The following is a 15809-nucleotide window of genomic DNA, read 5'->3' on the forward strand; positions in this document are numbered from 1 at the left end:
GCCAGGTGCCAACCCCTCCCAGGACCAGGCTGAGGCCACAGCGCCCCGAGCCACCAGACCACCGGACCAACCTGCTGGCTGTGGTAATCCCTGAGTCATCCTAATGGGAGGAGCTCTCAGAGTCAGTGATGTTTGGCTGTGATGGAGGAGTTACCACAGACTGTATGTCCAATAAGATGGTGCAGACAGACTAAAACTATTGAGTGTGTTTGTACACTCCAAGAAATTGCTGCAAATTTACAAGAAAATTTCACCGGTAAGATCCTGCTACATATATGTGTGTGTGTGTGTGTGTGTGTGTGTGTGTGTGTGTGTGTGTGTGTGTGTGTATTTATGTGTGTATATATACATATATATGTATATATATATATTTATATATATGTACTAGTGCTGTCAGTTTTAATCGCATTGATCGCAATTAATCGTGATTAATTCATTAATTCATATATATATATATATATATATATATATATATATATATATATATATATATATATATATATATATATATATTTATATATATATATATATATATATATATATATATATATATATATATATACATATATATATATATATGTACTAGTGCTGTCAGTTTTAATCGCATTGATCGCAATTTAATCGCATTGATCGCAATTAATCGTGATTAATTCATGGAGAACTGTCGACAAGTAACTTTTTTAAAGTTGAGATTAATTGCAATGAAAAATCTAATCCTCATAAATCAGTCCCAATGTCAGGAAAAAACACTATTATCCTCTAGTTCTTTTCTTTGACCCAATTGGCAGACCTCAATGGATTAATCGCGATTAAAATTGACAGCACTAATATGTACATATATATATGTATGTGTGTGTGTGTGTGTGTGTGTGTGTGTGTGTGTGTGTGTGTGTGTGTGTGTGTGTGTGTGTGTGTGTGTGTGTGTGTGTGTGTATATATACACACAGGACAACCCTGTATAAAAACAGTTTAAACTTTGTTTGCTGTATTATTGCTTCAAAAAAAGAAAACAGCAAGTTCTTGTAATTGTTGCATTGCATTTTGGGAACAAGAGGATGTCAACATGTTCGAAGGAGATTAAGCCACCCAACTTGTTATCCAGTGCCTCACTGTTTTATTAGTTAGAGTCAGCGACAACTACCATTTACTCATTTACTAAGTCTGAAGACATTTGTAAAATTAGCAGTACTTATAGTTTGATATGATAATCAAGTGATTAAATTATTTGCCAGCAAACATGAATAGTTGGCCTGAATAGTTGCGAATAGGATTCCCCCCTCGAAATAAATTCTTGCAATTTCAAATTTTGTGGTGTTTACGGCCTTGTACATTAAGGGTTTTAGAAGACTGGGCACCGACTCAGCTGATCTGTCAATTTGAGACTCACATACACACACACGTGCCGTTCCATGTAGCACGCAGCATGCAACATGCAAACTCGTCAGCTGTGTGGATGTGAAGTGCAGGCCAGCAGCGGAGAAAAGGGTACTCCGTCCTGCACGAGCAGGGAGCTAGTGATTGACCTGACAAGCAGAACACCTCCTCTTTCTTTATTCAAAACGTGAGACACAGATAATACAATAAAAAATACACTACAGAGATTATTTTGTCATTTTGATGCTGTTTATTTTGTCCTTTCCATACTGTACTGTTTAACTTGTTTTTTTTTTAAATACCATCCATATTATTTACAATTTAAACCCATCCAGGAATCTGCCACAGCAGCTGATGTGGAGAGAGCCCTCCCACTCCCCACAAGGCCTCAGGGAATATGTGGTATATATGAAATTTTCTTTTTGTGTGTGTTTTTCCTAACATTTCATGACTTCAAAAGACATGAAAACCTGATATTGTGTGAATCCTATTTCATCCTCTGACAGCATTGCCATTAAATGGCTTTCCTCTCGCTTACATGCATGTATTCATATTACTGTAGACAATTAAAGCAAATGATGAGATGGTGAGAACAGAAGGCATTTTGATTTTTGTGTCATCTTATGTTGTTTGTTTTTTTCATCTTTACTACTGCTATGCAGTAGCCAAATCTAAGGTCTGGGTCCCTCACTTGTAGCGTTTTGAGTATTCTATCATTGGTGGTGGCACTTTTGTTGTTTGCTTAAACAAGAGGTTGACTAAGATTGTGGTCGCTGTGTTTTTTCTTGTTTTGCCAAGTTTCAGGTGAAACACTGGATTGCTGCATTCACGGCTGGATGATCAGCACTGAAAGGCGCATTGTGAAGACGTCCAGCCATCTTCCATCTCTGGGCTAGCTGTACTCTTTTCCACATTTTACGACTTTAACCTGCAGTATGATTACAGTGCAGCAGCCACCCTGGAGTTCATCCAAAGGTTAGATGATTTAATTAGGAATGGGATTTATTTATTGTTGATCATTTTTGATTGACTGATTTGGTTCAGCCTCAGTTTAATAAACATTCATACCCTGGTGGTGTTTAGTAAATCAAGTACAATGTGAAATATCAAGAACACTAAAAACAAAACATGAAGTTCAATAAAACATGTAAATTATTACAGTATATTTTTTCAGCACCAACTCTGATCATGGATTCTTGTTTTTCAGGCAGTTCATAGGGATCAATCCTGAGCGAGGCACAAAGGCTGCATGGAACAAAGGGAAGGCGAAAAAGAAAGGTTCTTGTCAGTCCACCGGTCTCAAGTCTCCTAAGAAGACTACTGGACTTTGAGTGGGACTTTGTGTAGTCATTCACACACACACACACACACACACACACACACACACACACACACACACACACACACAGACAGACTCAATAACATGCACACAGTAGTTGATGTTAGCCTGTAACTGAGAAGTTTGTAAAGCTACATTTTTTGATGCTTACTGTTCTACATCGTGATATGCTTAGCCCACCTACGGGCTTCGCTATTGGTATTCCTCTTTGGTGCCAGCCAATCCCTGAGACCAAGCTGAACCCTGCGCACCAATCCTGCCCGTGTGCTGGCACAGCACCACGCCCCTCTCAGAGGGTATAAAACCGGGCTCTGCCGCTTACTCTTCCTTCTTCTCACTCAGCTCTTGAGCCGTCAGAAGCCTGCAAGACCTTCGCGATCAGGACCTGCGGATCAAGATCAGGATGGACAAGCCGGCCCATGACGAATCGTCATCAGGCGTCAGGCCCTTCACCTGCCGCTGCTGCAGTGCCGTTCTCCAGGAGAACTATCACCATGAGCGCTGCTTCATCTTTCTCGGCCGGCAGCATCACTGTCAGCGATCTTCCTGCCCTGTCTGCCTCGCCCTGCTGTTAGAGGAGTCCCAGCGGTGAGTGGCTTTCATGTGGACGCAGCGTCCCCACCTTCCGGGAATGATGATGCCGCCGAAGAGGCTCTTGCTTCTGCACCGTACGACTGGGCCGAGACTGGGAGCATCATCATCAGCAGCAGCAGCATCATCTCTTTGTCGGGGAGATCAACCCAACAAGACTCCCTCTCCACTTTCTCCCGGGCCAGCCACCAGAGCGCTCCCCGCAAGCCGGTCGAGCACCTCACGGGCTCTTCACATCCACTGCTGAGCGCACCGGCCTCGCGCTGCTGCCGCAGCCTCTGGGGCCGGTTCAGCACGATTTCGTATTCGATTCGGGCTGGCAACCCAGTCACGGACTCAGTCCCGGACTGCGGTGCTTTGTCCCACCATGCCATCTTTCCATGCGAACGTGTAGCGGGATTGGTGTACGCCGCTCACCGTCAAGGGGGCGGTGAAAGGCTACCGGGAATATTGCTGCGTGGACGGCTGGCCGCCGGTCACCGGAGTGCCTGCGATTGAGGACTCCGTGAGACTGTGCCTCCTCCCGAAATCCTCCGCCTGGCCCAGCGGGAAGCCCATGCTGCCGTCAGAGAAGGACAGGTGCATGGCGGGCTATCAATCGTTTGCCCTAGTGAACAACATGACGTTTCTTCTGGGCTCCATCGACAAGATCTGCCACGAGAAGACCCAGTTATCTCCCCAAGACATCGAGGAGATCCAGAACACAGCCGAGGCCCTGATGCGCATGTGCCGCGCCTCTGCCATCAACGGGGGCCACGTCATGGCCAATGCACAGCTCGCCATGAGGCATCTGTGGCTTGGTCTCTCATCACTCTCTGAGTGAGATCAGTGGGGAGTCCTGGGGCTCCCCCTGTCCACCTCCTCCCTCTTCGGTCTGGACAGCCAGGCCATCATCGAGCGCCTGGAGGCTGCCACACGAGGTTCCCGACAGCTAACGCAGCATCTGCAGCCCCGCCGTGAGACCCCGCAGCGTTGGCGTCCAGCGGAGCAGCGCAGACCAGCCCCCTGGAGTTCCCCGGCGTCCGGTCAGAACAAATCGTCTGCCCGCTGGCCTCCCCGGGTCGTCGACCAGCCGAGACGGTCCCACGCTCCTGAGCCTCGGAGCAACCCGTCCACTCGTCCTGCACCTGTTGCTAAACATTTCAATAAAGGCCGATCGGCCTGTTACATCTCTGAAAGAGCAACAATCCTTCCCTCTTCCCGTCTCTCCATGGCTGAAGCATGTCAGATTCGGCAGAGTTTCTTCCCTCCTGTCTCCTGCTATGTGATAAAGCTGAGACTGGTGAGCAGGCTGCAGACGGAGCCGCCAGGACGTGCCGCGCCGTCCCCGGCTGTCCCTCCACTATCCTCCTGCGCTGCGGCCGTGGAGACGGAGCGCATCACCGGGCGTAAGCGCTGACCTTTCCGCCGCACGTCACGTTTAAGCAGAGCGCGGCGGAGGTCCCGCCCGCAGCTCATGAACGCTCCAAGCGGAGCTGTCCAGTGCTAGCTCGGGTTCCCGTTGTCGAGCGCCCCTCTTCTGGCTTCAGCACTACGGCCAGCGACTCGCGGAGCTCCGTGTTCTGGCCGCCGCTGCTCGGCTTTTCCCCATCAAAGCACGGGTTCGCAGCCCCAGCGGGGCCACCTGCGCTCTTTCATGGGACACCCCCCTCATAGCCCTTTCACTTGGGGCCCCCTGTCTCCCAAGGCTGGGAGGACGGGAGGGCCTTCCCCTCAGGCCGTGGTGCAGCCACTGACGCTACGTTTCCAGATGTGGCTCATGATGTTGGGCCCGCTTTCACCCTGGTTGTCCAGGATACTAAAAAGCGGTTATGCTCTACAATTTGCCTGTCGTCCACCTCTCTTCAATGGGATCCTACTAATGTGGCTCGCATGCCTTGCGGGGGCGGCCGCTCTCGAGGCAGAAGTCACCTCGCTCCTCCACTGGGGTGCGGTGACGGAGCTGAGTGTGGAAGAGGCGCACTTGGGTTTTTATTTCCCCTACTTCTTGGCTCCCAAGAAGAGCGGCGGCATGAGGCCCATTCTGGACCTGCGGGTCCTAAATCCTCACATAACCCCCAGGAGGTTCCGCATGCTGACGGTCAAACACCTCCTGGAGAGCATCCACCCTCGGGACTGATTGATGTCAGTCGACCTGACGGACGCCTACTTCCACATCCCCATCCAGAGGAGGCACAGGCCCTTCCTCCTGTTTGCTGTGGGGACCAGGTATTTTCAATACACCCGGGTCCCCTTCTGCTACTCTCTCGCTCCTCGCACCTTTACCAAGTGTATCGAGGCGGCGCTGGAGCCGCTCCGTCGTCGTGGACTGAGGATTCTCACCTACATCGATGACTGGCTCATACTGGCGTCCTCCTATCAGGAGGCGGTGGAGCACATGGCCCAGGTCCTGCACCACGGCGACCTCCTGGGGTTCATGGTGAACCGAGACAAGAGCACGCTCACCCCGGCTCAGCATACAGCTTACCTGGGGTTGGAGCTGGACACGCTCTCCATGATGGCCCGCCTCTCCAAGGACAGGCGAACCTCCCTCTTCTCGGCCCTGAGGTCTGTGACGACCACACCCCTGGTCAGGGTCCGTCTTGTCAGGACCGTTCTGGGTTTGATGGCCGCGGCCCACCCAGTGGTTTGGTTGGGCCTTCTGCACATGCGCAGACTGCAGCGGTGTCTCGGTGGCAGCTCTTCACCATGTGGTGCTTGGAGAGGGGTTTGGACCCGGTCTCCTGCACTATCGGTGGAGTTATGGAGTTTCTCCAGGTCCTGTTACTCAGTGGTTGCGCTGCATCCACCCTGGCGGTGTTTGCATCGGCCATTGCAGCAGGTCACGGCGGTTTCGGCCGCTTCTCTGCGCGCAGTCACCCGCTGGTGAAGCGGTTTCTGTGTGGGGCATGTCGGCTACAGCCACCCCCAGACATGTGGTCTCCCCGTGGGACCTCCACACGGTGTTGGAGGGTCTTAAGGGACCCCGCTTTTGAGCCTTTGGAGCAGGCAGCGGACCGCTTTCTCTCCTTTAAGGCCACCATCTTGTTAGCGCTAGCATCCGCCAAGAGAGTTGGGGATCTCTGCGCTCTGTCGGTCCACCCATCCTGCATGGTGTTCAGCCCAGATGGGGGTCTCGTGCACCTTTGGCTTAATCCGGCCTTTCATCCCAAGGTGATCACCTTGGACTTTCGGTTGCGGGTGATCCGGATCAGTACGCTTTGCTCCCTGCCTGGTTCGTCCGGTGACGACCCGTGGCTGCGGTTGCTTTGCCCCGTCAGGGCTCTGCGTCTCTATGTTGAGCGCACAGCTGGGTTTCGCACTACGGACTAGCTGTTTGTGCGATATGGGGCCAGGGGGCGTGGAGCCCCGCTGTCCTCCCAGCATCTCACCCACTGGGTTGGGGGCGCTATTGCAGCTGCTTATGAGGCGCAGAATCTTCCGCTGCCGGTGGTGATTCGTGCTCATTCCACACGGAGTATGGCTGCTTCCGTGGCCCTGTGCAGAGGTGTCACGGTGAGTGACATCTGCCAGGCTGCTTCCTGGGTGTCCGCATCCACCTTTGTGTGTTCATATCTGATGGATATGTGCACAGACACTGTGGCCATGTCGGTTCTCGGCGAGGACAGGGGTTCTGGCCTTGCCGTGCTGGTCTTCTTGGCCCGGCTGCCGCGCCCCATGGGGGTCGCGAGCCAGGGTTTGCCCCGCCTGCCGCTGTGGCTTCACCACGGTCGGCGTGTGTGTGTGTGTGTGTGTGTGTGTGTCGCTTTGTGATACTTATGCACTTTCGGCCAGCACCTCGGTCTGACTGCTTGCCCCATTTTCTCTGGAAGTAATTCAACCGTTCTGGCGTATGGTTTGTTTACTTCCGCTTTTCTGCACCAATCCTTCAAGCATGCCAGCTGGGGGTACATTCATCCCCTACAGTCTCTGCCTTGGTTTATACCAATAGCAAAGCCCGTAAGCGGGCTAAGCATATCATGATGTAGAATTAATAGTTACTAAACGTAAGTCCAGTTCTACAAGTGTATGCGTGCCTGCCTACCTGCTGGCCCAGCTGTCTGCTTTTACCTTCACTGATTCAGAAGAAGGAAGAGTAAGCAGCAGAGCCCGGTTTTTACCCTCTGAGTTGGGTGTGGTGCTGTGCCAGCACACAGGCAGGATTGGTGCGCAGGTTTCAGTTTGGTCTCAGGGATTGGCTGGCGCCAAAGAGGAATACCAATAGCGAAGCACGTAGGTGGGTACGCATACACTCGTAGAACTGGAGTTACATTTTGTAACTACTAATTCGTGAATGTTCTTTGACAGACTGCTGTTGTCAGTCCTAAACCACTGTTAAGTGTTGCCGATAGATGGCGCCCTTACTCTATGTTAATAATGTTGATGTTCTGTTTGAGAAAAAGACGTGCATCTGACATCATCATTGTGCTCCAACCTGTTCGATTCACAGAACGTGTGTTAAATCTGGAGGAAATGTTGAATAAATAAATCATCTGAGGACTTAACGAGAAGATTGACTCAAGCTCCGCTCATTCTTCATCAAGCAGATGCCACTGCGCTTCTCAAGCTTTACAACCACCTTTGTTGTTTTGTTTTGTTATTATAGTGTTATTCTCCTTGATATAAGAAAGTCTGATGGTCCTAAGAACCATCAAACCTAGTAAAAATATCAGCAAATATTTGAACAAATTCATAATTTGGCATATTTTGTTTAAACTCAAAATGTTGACCTTTTTGCAGAAGGTTTTAGCACAACTGCAGCAACACTTACTACATACATGTTTGTATGTTGAATTTCAATAAAGAAGCATGGTTTGAGAAGACACTTTGTCTTTATATTTTAATTTGCTGTTTGAAATGCTATGTTTACTTATCATATTAAAACATGTTGTTTATAACATGACACTAAGTAGTTTGTCCAGTCACTAAGTTTGGAAAAATAAGAATACTGTCAAATTTGCTATAAGCACTCTAATTAACCCTCCTATTATGCTACAGGTCAAATTGACCCGTTTTAAAGTTTGAACATCTAGGAAAAATATTTAAAATTATTTTTTCAGTATGAAACTTCTTCTACTTGCCTTAATTAGTGTAAGGCGGAGTAGAAAGCGAAACAACCCATAAACTAGTTACAGTTAACACATGTACAGCCAGCTTAAACAGTGTAACTCAACTTCTAATACACAGCAAAGCTCCGGTCCGCGGACTCGCTCCGGTGCACAGCGCAACACGGGTCCGCGCAGTGCACCGGAGCTGTGGAGCCACTCCGGGACTACGCCGCTTCTCATCAGAATGGTTGCCCCGTAACGGCTCCGCGGCTCGGGGCTTTGCCGTTGTCTGATCAGTAGGTAGCTGCTGTGAGGTGGGCTGTTAAATCTGGAATAGAATTGAAAATCCTCCTCTTAACCTATGAAGCCCTGAACAACCAGGCCCCATCATATCTTAAACAGCTATAAGTCCGACACTGTCCTAGGCGAACACTTCATTCTCAGAGTGCTGGTCTGCTGGAGGTTCCTAGGTTCTCTAAAAGTAGAACTGGAGGCAGAGCTTTCAGCTATCAGGCCCATTATGTGGAACCAGATCCAGTCTCTGTGAGGGAGGCTGACACAGTCTCTGCTTTTAAGACTAGACTTAAGACCTTTCTATTCAATATAGCTTACAGTTAGGGCTGGTTCAGGATTTTCTTTTAAGCCAGGAGCTTGCGTCTGCGCTCTCTCTCTCTCTCTCTCTCTCTCTCTCTCTCTCTCTCTCTCTCTCTCTCTCTCTCTCTCTCTCTCTCTCTCTCTCTCTCTCTCTCTCTCTCGCTCTCTTTCTCTATGTACTCTCTGTTTATATATGAAATATATGTAGATACGACAACTGTCTATCCTATCTCCTTCTCTCTCTGTCCCCTCACCCCGACCGGAATAAATAACAGAAAGCCTCCTCCTCTGAGCCTGGTTCTGCAAAGTTTTCTTCCTGTTAAAAGGGAGTGTTTCCTTTCCACAGTCACTTATGCTTGCTCATGCGGATCTGTTGGGTCTGCTCTGTAAAAGTGTCAAGAAACGACTGTGTTGTTCATAAATAAAGCTGAATTGAATTGAATTGAAAATCTGTTCTCACATTTCAAACTTGTTTGATTTGAGTCTTTACAGTTTTGCAGTAGCTACTGGTCTACTAATGAAACAAACTTAATTGTTATAGTAGAGTAGTATTTGGTGTTATTCTACAGCAGTGTTTTTGTGGCTCCAAAGACTGAGGTGGTGACGGAATAACAGTTCTAAAGGTGGACTTTAATTAGTATCTTTTTTATCACAACATTTATTGTTATCGGGATAAATGCCAGAAATTATTGGGATACATTTTTTTTGTCAATATCGTCCAACCCTAGTTGCCACTCTCTATGCACATATCAAGATGAGATTCTTCAACCAGTGGAAACTCCAAGAGCACAATGCCTATAGACGTATGATATGCTGTTTATATATTATGTGTGATGGTAGGGTTGAAACTGAATGTTGTGAGAAAATGAGAGAAGGTGAGTGAATACACCACCCAGAAAAAGTTCATCCATGAAATGACTCGTTCAGCCACTAAAGGTGCTCATCCAGCAATAATATGACGACTTTATGCTGTTTTTGAAATTTGAATTAAAGTTTTCAGTTTAACCACCTCAGTGCCAGTTTTTTTTAAAGCTTGAACTGTACAAGTAATGAAGTAATCTTTTATCTTGTCCTTTTTTGTCCCTGCAGAGCTCCAACAGCACCGTGACGGTAGAGAGGAACAGGAAACAAACACGAGTTTGTTTCCTGTAAAAGTGGAGCCAGGGCTTCTTCAGTTTCCGGAGGACCAGCAGGAACCAGGGCCTCCAGAGATGGAGGAGCCCGAGGATCCCGGTACCAGCCAGACGGGAGCTCGGCCTGTTGTGACGTTTAAAAGTGAAACCTGGAAGGGTCCTTCTGTTGAAGAGCAGAGTGACCTGAGTCAACCAGAAGAAAAACCAGACACTGAGCAGCTCCTGTCTCAGGACTCTGAAGTCCACCATGAGAACAAACTGATTGACTTTCCAGTTTCAGAGAAGCAGGCTGAATGTGAGGAAACATGTGGTGAACCTGTCCGTAAAAAAACAAAACTATGTCAGGAGGTAAGAAAGGTCACTGATAACAAGAAAACGTGTGACACGTGGAAAAAGCTTCAGTCGACAGAGTCATTTGTCGGTCCACATGAGGACTCACACAGGTGAGAAGCCGTATTCTTGTGAAACGTGGAACAAGCTTTAGATTTAAGAGTCAGTTGTTGTGCCACATGAGGACTCACACAGGTGAGAAGCCATATTGTTGTGTGTGCTGTGCAGCACGCGTCTAGGTTTTGTTTCAGCACCACAGACAGCTACACTGACGTTGTCACTTTGTTTGTGTTTATAAGATGTTATGAGTTGTGTTTGTGTCAAGTGAGGCAATAAAGCCCTTTAACAGTGAATTTTTGTTTTGTCCTCATTCATTTTTAAGAACTTTTAACTCCACATCAAAATCCTTGTGTATTTTCTGGGAGCTTTGTGAATAGATAACAGTTGACCATGTTGGGGATTGTGGGTATCACCAGGAAGCTGTTCATTTACCTTGATTGCTGTGTGTGTGCACGCACACAGCAGGGGGAGGGTGGTCAGCCCTTCCCCCCACCCTCACTGGGTAAAGCATTTGAAATTGGAGTCAAACTTGAAAACCCACCTCTGAGTGATGAACTGTGATGGTCAGGTTTCGCAACTCTACCCAGCCCGCGGTTCCTCCTCCCTCATTTCCAGTGAGTTCTCAGCGGACCTTCGGAGAGTAAGGTCCTCCGCGGAGTTCTCGCCCAACCTCCGAGGAGGCAGGAAGGGACCTTCCCTGGTCCAAGACAATGGAACGTGGCAACTAGCTGGGCTTTAGCATAGACAGGTTTTTCCAAGCATAGAACTATTTGCTTTTATGATGTGTGGATTTATTTGAAATTGTTTTCCGGTTATGATGAACAGAGGATAAGTTAACAGTCTGTAAGCTAATGATCACTTCGCTTCAACCAACGCTGGGTTTGCAAGTTAATCTTGGTACTGAACTGTAAAGCTTCAGCCTCCAGCATCACACCAGAACATCACATGGTTAATGCAACATCTTCCACCTCGTCTGAGGTGATGGACAACACAGATCATGTAGACTCATTTTGAATTGGCTTTTACAAAGTTGGGTAACACTATACTTGAAGCCCCACTATATAACACATTATAAGTAGTTATAAACACTCATACATGATCACAATGACATTGTGATCATCTATGAATGTTTATAACTTTAGCTACACGTGTTATAATGGCATTATAATGCTTTATGAATGTATTTATAATGTGTTATACAGGCGGGCTTCAAGTAAAGTGTTACCCAAAGTTGCACTTGAAAGAGGAGACAGGTCTCACCCCCTCTCAAGCTCTCCTTTGTTAATGAGCACATGTGGAGAACATCCCTCAGATCGGCCATTTTAATTGTAGTTCCATCCCCCAGCCCTCCATCCCATCCCATCTCACAAACCATCTCTCTCCCTCTCACACGCACACACACACACACACATTCATACAAACACAACTTGTATAGACACCTAGATAGAATTGTGTGTTTGGTTTTGCTTTATTGTTAAAGGTGCCTTAAGGAGTTTGCAGGTTTTATGCGAAACAGCGCCCCCTGCAGGCCTTGGGCGTAATGCAGCTTAGTGAAAAACTCGTCCCTGTGGCTCGCGTGCACGGAAGAGGGGAACTCCGTCTTCGCTAGTTTAGTAGCTCTCCAGTAAAATGTAAGTTTCTTTTACCTGGTGGAGTCTGTGCTGGAGCTGTGGCAGTGCTAGAAGCCAGTCTTTTCTTACTTTCTGGAAGATCCTGCTCAGTTGTTGCTCACTAAGCATCTGGCGGAGTAATGGCGGACAAAATGAAACTTATCCAGCCGGAGCGCGCATTACGTCATTCCTTTCAAATTCTCCCCAAAAAAATGCTGGTGCCAGCCTGGCACTGCAACTTTCAAGTGACAATTTAGCGCTGTTAGCGGTACTTCTAATAAATATGTCAGGGCACATTGTACACATCATTAAAAATGTGTAACATATTTATGGTGGAAAATGAGTATTTTTAAGGTTGAAAAACTCCTTAATGCACCTTTAATAAACATAATTTTTGGAACCATTTGTTGTTGACGTTTCACAATTATGAATGGAAAGTCGATCTTTTCTGTCCAAGAACTCCAGAATCCTACAGGTTTTACTGTTAAAATTTGCTAATTGTTAATAATCTATTAATCCAAATTCCGAATTAATAGTTTATCCAAGTTTATGAGACTGATTACAACGAATTTGTTATCTTTTCCTACTAAACATAGGTGGTGCCCCGAGGTTATCTGATGAAATGAGATCCAAATTTCTTTGATTAATAGTTATCTTTGATAATAATTATTACTGGTAGTTAATTCATTAAGTTGAAATCACAGCATTACTGGTGCGGCCCATGTGAGCCAGAAGAACATTAATGCTGTGAACCCTAAAAACCATGTGTCACTGCTGTGAACGTATGGCAAATGAAAAACCACACTAAGCTTCTTTTCCCAGCACTATCTGTCTAACATGTTCCTTCTGATGTGTCGAAAAGTTTTGTCTTGAAAACAGCTTTCAAAAAGTTGGGCTGTCAGTGTCTCAGAGCACCACTGTCACGTAATCAGACACTGAAAACACGACAAGGGTTTTGAGTTTTCTCTTGAAATCATTGCTGTTGAAATGTCTTGTAAATGTGTGTTGGCTGTGCCTCCACTCACAGAAAAGAGCGTTCACTTTCAAATACCCAATTCGTTCCCTGACAAAACTTTTAGAACTTTCTGGAAGATTTTTTCTATCTTATTAAATCTTACATGCAGCATATTGAATATGTCTATACTGAACATTGTTCATATCACATTATTGACCAAATTAAGCTAAAATCTTTGTTAAAAAAAAAAAAAAAAATGTCTGCATGTCCAGGCATTGAGTGAGTCTATAAGATGTACGGAGCATCTGAGTTTCAAAAACTGTCGATATCCCAGCGTGCACCAGGGGCTGGCTCCAAAAAGGCTGCGGCTCCATAGACTCCAATTCAAAATGAAACATCAATAAAACTGGATCGCCTGAGTTTCTACAACTCACATCTGTTTTTTTCGTTAGATTTCATGATCCAGGAGAGAGATGTTTCATCTGCATTTGTTGAGTCTGTCATTCATCGCATTTCTTTTTTCACATAGCAAAACATTTTTGATGTTTCCCTTTAGACTTCCTTTATTTGTCATTTCACATTACACAGCAGTGCAGTGAGGAACGAAATTTTGTCACATTTGGCTTCCTCAGTTTCAACAACACTCAATTAATAGATAAAGATAAAGAATGCTTTTAGTATAAAAAAATAAATAGTATCGAAAATAGATATGAAGACAGGGCTGTGCACAATCAGTTAAAAAAGATCTTTGACTAATTAATGAAATATTTACAAAAACTAAACAAATATTGCACTGATAAATGAGAGAAATCAGTCCTTAACTAAAAACAAAGAAATATTGCACAGAACCACGGAAGAGGTGATATGAGTGGCACAAATATGTGCATTACTATTGCACCGACAGTGTCCAGAAAAATATCCAGGGTCAATGTGGGACAGTTATGTGCCATTCGTTCAGTAGTCTGATAGCCAGGGGGAAGAAGCTGTTCATAAATCTGGTTGTTCTGCAGCGGATGCTGCAGAACCTTCTGCCAGACGCCAGCAGGGAGAACAGTCCATGGTGAGGGTGGGTGGAGTCCGAGGAGATCCGATGCGCTCTGGCTAAGCAGCGTCTGTGTGAAATGTCCTGAATGGAGGGGAGTGGGGACCCGATGATCTTCTCTGCCGTCCTCGCCACTCTCTGCAGAGATTTCCAGTCAGCGGTCTTACAACTCCCGGACCAGACAGAGATGCCGCTGGTCAGCAGGCTCTCGATTCCCTCTGTAGAAGGTGGAGAGGATGGGAGAGGGGAGGGAGGCCCTTCTTAGTCGGCCATGTCTTCCAGATCTTTAGTTTTGACAGTCCAACATCTCTTTTTGTTTGGCAGCTAAATGCTGCCGTTGACGTGGACTTGTAGAACCACCATTCTAAATATAAAGTGTTCAGACACACCAGGACAATACTGGGAGGGACCTCTCATGCTCCCACCTTTTTCCATGCTTGGGATTTTACAGCTTTAACACAGATGATTCTGTGATTCTTGGAATTAACCACCGCCTCCAACACCAACACCATCACCTTAACCACCACCAACACCACCTAAACACCATCAACACTATCACCAACACCAACACCATCACCATAACCACCACCAACACCATCACTATCACCTAAACCACCAACAAAACCAACACCAACACTACCACCATCACCATCACCAGTCCTTTTCCTCTTTCTGTCTGTCAACCAGTGGAGCAGGACTCTGTGAACCCAGAGAAGTTTCAGCAAGATGGAGGACAAAGAGAGAAGTACAGGTTTTTAAATAGTACGGTGGGATGAGGGGTAAGAGGAGGAGGAGGAGAACAACATGGAGTAGGTGGAGGAAAGGGAGAATGAGGTAGAGAAAGAAAAGAAGACAAAGGTGGTGGATGAGGAGGAAGAAGCAGAGGAAGCGGAGGAGGAGGAGGACGAGGCTCCCACAGTGACTGCTAGTTGTTATATTGGGGATCTGTTAATGGATCAATGAAAGAAGAAAGAAAGAAAGAGAATGGAAGAGAGAGGCTGTGTGCAAGGATGACAGGCCTCATTACCACCAAACCTCAGACAGTGATGCCTCCGTGTGTGTGTGTGTGTGTGTGTGTGTGTGTGTGTGTGTGTGTGTGTGTGTGTGTGTGTGTGTGTGTGTGTGTGTGTGTGTGTGTGTGTGTGTGTGTGTGTGTGTGTGTGTGTGTGTGTGTGTTAGCTCCCTGTGGGCTCCTGTAAGAGAGGAGAAGCAGAGGATGATGGGACAGAGGTGTTTAAAGGTCATCATCATACAGAACCAGCAGTTAACCAGCACACAGCTCACACAATGCTGACCAGCTCTCCATACACTGTTTATCAAGCCTTTTTAAAGTCGAGCTCACGTCTTCTCATCATGTTAATGTGTTCATCTCTTCATGGCACGTTAAAGCTGGTGTGCAGCTCTGAGACCGCCTACAGAAACAGATCATGTGACCCAGAAAGGGCTGGGACATTCACCAGGCTTCATGCGCAAGTCAACCAATCAGGATGCTGATGGGCGGGGCTTAAATTAGTCAGGAAGTGAGAGTGTCCCTGAAGCAATTTAAGACAACAGGACTTTTACTAGTTTCATTGAGATGAAAACATGTTTGTTTGTTTTTTTTATTTCCTGTTGAAAGACAGCAGAAACAGGCGCAATTTGAGACCCGGAGGCTGGATTTACAGGATGCACCTAAAGGTTGGTACTCCAACTGGTGGTGCTCATTGCTTGAAAAGAAAAGTCTCCAGTTCTATTTTCTGTGCCGCCACTTCTAA

This window comes from Salarias fasciatus, chromosome 12 (assembly GCF_902148845.1).
Source record: "Salarias fasciatus chromosome 12, fSalaFa1.1, whole genome shotgun sequence".
NCBI classification, from domain to species: Eukaryota; Metazoa; Chordata; class Actinopteri; order Blenniiformes; family Blenniidae; genus Salarias; species Salarias fasciatus.